Source organism: Pinus tabuliformis, chromosome 9, assembly GCF_031772625.1.
Source record: "Pinus tabuliformis cultivar Carrire ecotype Pingquan chromosome 9, CPIR1, whole genome shotgun sequence".
Lineage (NCBI taxonomy): Eukaryota > Viridiplantae > Streptophyta > Pinopsida > Pinales > Pinaceae > Pinus > Pinus tabuliformis.
Genome location: NC_142307.1, coordinates 1,397,651,434 through 1,397,659,428, shown reverse-complemented (window position 1 = coordinate 1,397,659,428; position 7,995 = coordinate 1,397,651,434).

The following is a 7,995-nucleotide window of genomic DNA, read 5'->3' as shown; positions in this document are numbered from 1 at the left end:
ACCTTAACTCAACTGCCCATGAAGAGTATGATGATGGATATTGTGGTAGCAGATGTCCCTCCTAAGTTTGGCATGTTGTTGTCTAGAGGATGGATTAAAAGACTAGGTGGGACACTACAGAATTATCTATCTTATGCTACAGTCCCAGTTTTTGGAGGAGAAAGCAGGAGATTGTACAGAGAAGCACAGTTGGCACACATCATCAGTGATGAGAAAAATCCTACTAATCATCCCATATATGCTGTGGAAACTGATTTTGGAGCATGTATCCTCCAAATAGAAGAATCTCTAAAGGCCTCAATGCAGCTCAGGAAACCAACAAATCAGGCCGAAGAAGAGCAAGGATGTCAAGTTTGGGAGAATTTTTTTGATGGAGCATGTTCCAAGGAGACTGTAGAAGCAGGGGTGGTGCTAGTATCTCCAGAGAAAGAAAGCACATAGCTGTCTTTTAAGCTAGCTTTTCAAGTCACAAACAATATAGCAGAATATGAGGCTCTGCTATTGGGCCTTAACGCAGCAAAAGACAGAGGAATTAGGAGCATAAAGGTGTTTGAAGATGCTGATCTGATTATTCAGCAAGTAAATAAAACATTTCAAGCAAAGCACCCAAGGCTAAAAGCGTACAGAGATGAGGTATGGAGACTCAAAGATTCCTTTGAAAATTTCTGTATTTCATATATTCCTAGAGCCAAAAATCAGCTTGTTGATTCCCTTGTTGTGTCCGCTAGCGTGTTTGTCCCTCCCATGCCTCCCAGACTGGTGTATGAATTCCAAATGAAATACAAACCATCCTTGCCTGATAATGTCTAGCATTGGAAAGTTTTTGATGATGATGATGAGATAAATAGGTTTCTACAAGTCATTGATGAGTTTTATGAAATGCAAATTGACCAAGATAATGAAGCCTTGGAAGAAAAACCCCAAGTTCAGCTTAGAAATAAAATTGGCAAAGAAAGCAGTGTCCAACTTCCCAGCAATCATATTCCTAAGGGTCTAATTCCTCTTGAAAGACTGCTCGACCAAAATGATGTGCCTTACAAGGTTGCCCAAAAAGAAGACCAATCTGCAGCCTGTAAGTATGATATAGGGAGTCCAGGTCAGCCAAAATATGTAAATTTGTCCACCCATTTGTCTGCTGACCAAAGTTATGAATACTACAAATTAATGAAGCAATTTTCTGATGTGTTTGCCTGGGAATATAGTGATCTGAAAACATATGATAAGAAGATAATCCAAAATAAAATTCCTCTAGAGAAAGACACCATTCCTTTCAAACAGAAGCTGAGACCAATAAATCCTATGCTTCTTCCTCTAATTGAAAAAGAAATTAAAAAATCGTTGGCTGCTAAGATTATAGTTCCTCTTAGATATTCCAAATGGGTAGCTAATCTAGTAGTGGTGAGGAAGAAAAATGGAGAAATCAGACTGTGTGTTGATTTCTGAAACTTGAACAAGTGCTCAAAGAAAGATAATTATCCCATACCGAAGATGGAGCATTTATTGCAGAAGGTCTCAGGAGCCAAAGTAATGTCTTTCCTGGACGGATTTTCAGGCTTTAATCAGATTGTTGTGCACCCAGATGTCCAAGAGAAGACTGCATTTACCACTCCTTGGGGCACTTTTATGTATGCTAAGATGCCTTTTGGATTAATGAATGTTGGAGCAAACTTTCAGAGAGCTATGGATATAGCATTTGTAGGAGAGAAGGATAAATTTTTCCTTATCTATCTTGATGAAATAATGGTATACTCCAGCAGCCATCAAAACCATTTGCAGCATTTGGAAAAAGCGTTTCTGAAGTGCAGAAGGTTTGGGATTTCAGTCAATCCTAAAAAATCACAATTTGCTTTAAAAGAAGGAAAGTTGTTAGGACATGTTGTTTCTGTTGTAGGTGTCCGAATTGACCCAGAAAGAGTAAGAGCAATACAGACTTTGTCTGTTCCGAGCTCAAAGAAAGATATCCAATCCTTTTTGGGCAAAATTAATTTTGTAAGGAGGTTTATACCAAATTTTGCAGAATTAGTGAAGCATATTACCTCCATGTTGAAGAAGGGGCCAGAGGTTATATGGACTGATGCAACAAGAAAATCATTTGAGTCTATTAAAAAGGCCATTATGGAAGCTCTCGTGTTAAGCAGCCCAGATTACAGTAAGGAGTTCCATCTGGAGTGCTTTTGAGGTGTCTGGACAAAGAACAGTCAATAGAAGTCATGCAGCAGTTTCATTCCAGCATGTGTGGAGGGCACCATTATTGGAAGACTACAGCCCATAAAATTCTTAGAGTTGGATATTACTGGCCCTCTTTATTTTCTGATGTATTTTTATTTGTTAAATCTTGTGACAGGTGCCAAAGATTTGAAGGAAAACAGCAGTTGAAGTCCCTGCCCTTAAAACCAATACAGGCAAAAGGACCTTTTCAGCAGTGGGGCTTGGATTTCATTGGAGAAATCAATCCACATTCCAGTGACCAGCACAAATGGATATTAGTAGCTACTAATTATTTCACTAAGTGGATTGAAGCAGTCCCTACCAGAAGGGCTGATCATAATGTAGTCATCAAGTTTTTAATTGAAAATATCTTTACCAGGTTGGTTGTCCACATAAATTAGTCACAGATAATGCAGCAGCCTTCGGAGCAAAAGAATTAGTGGATATGTGTGATTCAATGGGTATTAAACTGGTTCATTCCACCTCATATTATCCTCAAGGGAATGGTCTAGAAGAATCTTCACATAAAAGCCTGATAAGGATAATTAAGAAGCTGCTGGAGGACAATAAAAGGAATTGGGATGCTAAGCTCAAATATGCACTGTGGGCTGACAGAGTAACCATTAATAAATCCACAGGCAATTCTCCTTTCAATTTGGTATATGGCACAGAAGTTGTATTCCCAATTCAGCTAACTCTCCCTGTGGCAAAATTCCTTCAAACAGAACAGAATGAGGAAGAAAACATGGCAAAAAGGATCACTGATTTAGCAGAAGTACATCAGATTAGAGAACAACTGGTTGAAAAGGCTGCAGCACATCAGAAAAAGATCAAGGAAGCCTTTGACAAAGGGACAAAATCAGATAATTTTCAGGTTGGAGACTTGGTTTTGAAATGGGATGCATTGAAGGAAAAGAAAGGAAACCATGGGAAGTTTTGATGCTTTATGGACAGGCCCTTTCATCATTTCACGGATTCAAGGGAACAACACCTTCATACTGAAAAGTATGGGAGGATAAGTACTTTTTGATGGCCTAGTTAATGGGCGGTTTTTGAAAGTTTATGTTGTTTAAGGTCTTTTGGCCTTATTGTAAATATTTCATTTTATCAGTCTTAGTTTAGGTTCAGTCAGACTCCATGCCCAATGGAACACTCGGAATTTTGGCTAATTTGTAGGTTCTTGAGACCTCACAGGGAGGATCTCATCCCCAGAAGGATCCAGTGTTAGCTCTGCTATAATCTAACAATTCGAGGAAAAATGCATGCCTGATCGGGTTGTTCATGCTCATAGAAGTTTTGCACCAGCCGTCATTCTTATTCTCCTTCACCCTGTTTATACTCTCATAGCCCTTGTCATTTCCACTTTTCTCCAAGTCCTAGCATAAGCCCCTTTTAGTTAAACCCCACGGTACTAAGGTTTTAACCCATACAACCGCGCGTTTCCACACAGTTTTTACCTGTCACATCAATTGAACCAAACATGCGTTAGACCCCGCCGTCCAATCGTTCTTGCCATGTGATCTGACGATGTACGCTGATCCCGATCCCGCAAGTTGCGCACGCAATAATCCGCGGGGAAAGCAGTTTGTACCTTGTCACATCCGCCACGTGGCGCCCTCCCATTGCGATCTCTCGCCTAAGTACGAATATCGCCTGCCTTCGATAAGCGGTGCGGGGAAACCGCTTACCGCCGTCCTGTACGATCCCCGCGCATTATCTCCCACGTTGTTTGACCTCCCGATAGCCGTCGGATCTGCCCGACCATGATCCGACGGTCCACGTTTCTCCATTCACGTATCTCCTGACATCCCCTACAAGTTGATCCCCGCTGTCTATTTGCGAGATCCGACGGTTCATATTCACTCCACCCCGCATCTTCCCAAAGTCTCCCGCCGATAGATCTCTGTCGTCCATCTACAGCTAGCATTCATTCCCAGCCCTTTGTTCATTTTCCATGTAGTTTTCTTGTGTTTGGCCTGTACCATGCTTTCAAGGGATGAAGGCGATCATCCACCAGTACTTTGCGCAGTTAAGCTTCACCTACTGCATTCAATGTATGGTACACCCAAAGGACGAGAAGGACAACCTTGAACAGATAAACACATTTACCAATTATGGAACTTTGCATATGGCATTCCACCTGTTTGAGAAGGACAATAAAGCACCAGAGAAGGTCAAATTCACTCATCAAAGCAACATATTGTATCAGAGACCCATATCTGATAGTAAATGTGGTTGGTAGTCCATTATGACCCCTCCACGCATAGAACAGCAGAGCAATTTTGTAAACAAACTCCATATATACCCAGAAACAAGATGTAAGGAGGGTTGATGGACGTGATTCTGATGTAAAGTTCAACTTCTGGAGACTGTAACTACTGTGATACCTGCAGTGTCTGGTCATCATTTTCAGCTAATGAAAGCTTCTTTTGTTGTTAATTTCTCACTTTCCACTTCTTCTTTGTTCCAGGTTGTGCCTGTTATGCATTTTTCATGTGCTCTTGATGTTTAGCATTAGAGGGGCTGTCATCCCACTTCTGTGTTAGAATCTAGTAGGTATTATTGAATGTGTATACAGGTTTATATTGTTTTAATGCCAGAGAGCTATCATCCTGTCTTTGTATTAGGAAATAGATTTTCAGACCTCTTTACTAGTTGCAGCCGGCCATCACAGGGTCCTGTGCATCTGCTGGTGTGGTCAATATTCTCCATGTTCACCTATTCCTTAAACTGTGAGTAATTGGTGGTCTAAAGCCTTGTAGTCTGGGGGTGTTCACCCATGTCTAGGGTTAAACATAGTATAAGTGGTTATCTGGCTTGAATATGCATCATTCCTTCCATTCGTCCACCATTTTCCAACATTTTTGTTGAGTTTGTAATGTTTCCGAGCATCTCTGATATACAACCTAGGAGAGTTTCTTGGGGTGATAACAAGGTCAAGAAGTTTCTAGGGTCTATATCTAAATCCCTAGAAATACACTTTTGAGAAATCATAGAAACCCTAGATTAACCAGATTGAGATTATGCTCTTGTCTTTGTATGTCTTGCTTGGTTGTACCTAATGGTAAAAAAAAATTGTAGGCACATAATAAAGGTTGTCAAAATTATGAAAGCAAGATGAGAAGGATTGAAAAGGCAAGACTTGTGCTTGATGACGACTCCTTTATAATGATGAGCATGATGGAAAGAGGGAGCTATAAGAACCCTGATGATATCAAAGCTTTTGGTTGATGAGTTCATTCCAGGAGCACATTGATGTTTGAAAATTTAAGTTAAAGCTCGTAGAAAAATGGTGAATGTTGACTTCAGAGGATATTATAATTTGGAAAATATGATATTGATTATTTTCTAGGTATATGACTTGGCTCCCTATTGTAAAAACATGTGATGAAGTTGGATAGAGAGTTTGCTTGATAATGATGTATGTAGAGTTGCATGATTTAATCATGGAACACATGGATTGTGAGGATAGTACTTTTGTTGGCTTGGACAACCATAAGAATAGAATTGATATTCGAAAGCTAATATCTCTTTGAAAAATAAAAGGCAGAACTCTGTATAAGACACGTGCTGGTAGTTGTGAGGACGTTTGGCTCCTTGGAAGAAGAACAATTGAACTAGTTGATGATAAAGTTGGTTGATGATTGACAAGATCCAGAAAGATCGGAGTTTGTTATGATATGGTATTACAAGGAGCCAAAAATCATTGTCATGAAGTAAGAATGCGAATTAATTTGGCTTCAAAAAATTATTGAAAGGAGGAAGCCTAGGCTTGGTGTTAAGAAGCCCCACAGCTATAGCTATATCTCCACCGAAGAAAAACTAGTTGTTAAGAATTTTTATGATGTCTAGCTAGTTGAGAGGGAGTTTGTAACTATTACCTGATTGAGAGGGAAGGATGATCTTCTCCCTGGTTCAGAGGGAGTGATGATGGCCATTATATTCTCTTCTTTACGTGTCATGCACTAGGCCAGGATTAATAGGCATATGTATAATGAAGGCCATGGAGGGAGAATGGGGTTCAGAGGATTGGATAAGAATTTGATACTGGTGCTCCTTGAGGATTGAAAATCCAAGACAGGAAGTAGTCTCTTGGACCGACATTCTTTAAGGATTTGATAGGGTATCCAAGATAATAGTGGTCGAAGAGGACTGATATTCTTTGAGGATTGGGAATCAAAGATAAGAAAAGTCCTAGAAGGACATACCTAGTGAACATTGGGATGGGGTATGTGCCTTGAGAGGTAATGTGGTGTCTCACGTAAAGCATCCCAACATTGTGCTCTCATCTAATGGAGAGATAGAGCATGTTAGTCAAGGCCTTGGCATGTTGATAATGTTGGTTAAAATATTGATGCTTAAAGATGGCTTATCAATCTGACTCTTCTTATAAGAATATTTCAGTTTGAGAGTATCGTTGTACCAAGTGTACAATTATGAATACCTCCCTAGTTAAGAGGGATTGTTGGATAATGTAACTAAGTTCAGTCTTCATAATTGTGTCAAAATTAATTTTATGTAAAAGAAAAAAGAGGAAAAAGAAAAATTGATTTTCAAGCATGGGTTTCATGCTCAAGAAATTATTATTTTATTAGTTAAGCATGTTCTTCATGCTTCTAGGATTTGATGAGTCAAAGAGTCAAAGTCCTATTTGGACCTATTGTAAAGAAAAAGGAAAAAGAATTTTTAAATGTGTATTTTTGGTAAAATTCCCTCTAGAAGTCAAGTCGGCCCTACCTGTCATGTAGGCTCTACCCCAAAGGACATGTCTATTCGCACCCCTCCGGATAGTATAAATAGAGGGTGAGTTGGAGCTCATTTTGGACACACAATTTGGAGAATTTGATCTGAAATTTCGCAAAGAAAGAGGAAGGCCAAAATCTGAAATTGAAGAAGGAGATTTATTGAATTCTAATTTGTGAAATTTTTGCTTTGTTGTATCTCTTGTTGAAGATATGATGTTGCATCTGTTGTTGGTCTCTTATTGATGATGGATTCTCATAACAGAATGATGGTTTGACTTGGATTCTAAATGGTTGAATGGTATTGGATATCTCATTTGATCTGATTTTTTAAGAAGAGAATTTTATGGGTTTTCCCCTTGAAGGGGTTTTTCCTTGGCTTGGAGCCTATATCTTGTGTTCTTTTGTTTTTTGTGATCTTCATGTTTAAGTTTTGGTAATTGTTTGATGAAAAAAACTTAATAAAGATTAAAAGAAAGCCAGCAACTTTCACAAACAACTATCAAATAAAGAAAACCACACTAAATCATAAGCCTCATGATTTCCATCAAAATCTACCGGAATAAATTGTTTGTAGATCTCCAAGAAACAGTTGTTGATACAAGACTCATGAGGTATACTAAAGCAGGCACTCCATTCTCGTTATCCCCATTAAAGTCTAAAAGTGAATGCCAAATAGTTAGAATCCAACCATATTGGAGTATTTGAGCCCATAGTATTGAGTTTCCTTCGAGTACTTTAAAACTCTCTTTGCAACACACCAATGTCCTTCACAAGGTATTTGCATGACCCTAGAAAGAATCTCAACTACCAATGAAATGTATGGTTTGGTAGTGATAAGGTAGATGAGACTCCTCACAATATATTTAGTTGCATCATGAAATTCGTTCCTTTTTTCTGATGTGAGCTTCAAATCTTGCTCCATCAAAGTAGAGAGAATTACAATCAACCATGCTAAAAAATTACAATAATTTTGCAATGCACTTTTGGGAGATGAGTGCATGCTTTGGAATATGAGTTACTTCAATAACCAAGTAGTAGTGAA